The 798-nt window shown below is 37.5% G+C and overlaps 1 long non-coding RNA gene across 1 annotated transcript in view; it reads right to left on the bottom strand.

Moving 5' to 3' along the window:
* The window catches only part of LOC138360255 (uncharacterized), a 20,591-nt gene extending 20,074 nt beyond the window's left edge, over window positions 1–517 (bottom strand). Inside the window, exon 1 of the long non-coding RNA XR_011226254.1 lies at window positions 385–517. This is a non-coding gene — a long non-coding RNA (uncharacterized lncRNA). The remainder of the gene's footprint in view (window positions 1–384) is intronic.
* Window positions 518–798: the final 281 nt, after the last annotated feature.

Raw genomic sequence — 798 nt, 5'->3', positions numbered from 1 at the left:
CCCGATTGACCAGTGGAGTCTAATAGTCTAACCTTCTAGCTAGTTTGCTGACCTAAGAGTGTAAATGCCTAGCCCCTAACCTGAGATATATACAAGAGTTGTTACATTCTTGTACAGCCACTAGTACGAGTAGCGTTTCGGGCAGGTCCCTGGAATACGATCCCCGCCGCGAAGAATCGTTTTTTCATCCAAGTACACATTTTACTGTTGCGTTAAACAGAGGCTACAGTTTAGGATTTGCGCCCAGTAAATCCTCCCCGGCCAGGATACGAACCCATGACATAGCGCTCGCGGAACGCCAGGCGAGTGTCCTACCACTACACCACCTGCTGCAATATTATTATAAAAGAAATATTACTTATTATAATCGTAAATACTAAATACCTGTTGTGTTGATTTAGGGGCGACGACGATCGTGGGATCGGATGCGAGCCACAGGTGGCCTACACCATGCTTTCTAAGGCGTCCCTCTCATAACAAAAACAAATCCGTGCATTCATACACAAACAGAGATCCCGTGGTTATGCGAATACTTGCAATTCTTTTACTTAAAATAATAACAATTAGATTAATAATAATTAACATAATTTTTACTCAAGATTCATAAAAATCATTAATACTATTTTAAAAGAAGATTTATAAGACATCTAAAAACAGATATACAGACTTTGTGTGATATTTATTTCAACATTATATATTAATAGAATGTTGTAACTATTATTTTTAAATATTAGGTAGTTTCCAGCTACGTATATCGCATATAAACGTTGCAAAAAGATTTTAGACTGAATTAACACA

Source organism: Procambarus clarkii, unplaced genomic scaffold (assembly GCF_040958095.1).
Source record: "Procambarus clarkii isolate CNS0578487 unplaced genomic scaffold, FALCON_Pclarkii_2.0 HiC_scaffold_104, whole genome shotgun sequence".
Taxonomy (NCBI): domain Eukaryota; kingdom Metazoa; phylum Arthropoda; class Malacostraca; order Decapoda; family Cambaridae; genus Procambarus; species Procambarus clarkii.
This window is presented reverse-complemented; position numbering and strand designations above follow the sequence as displayed.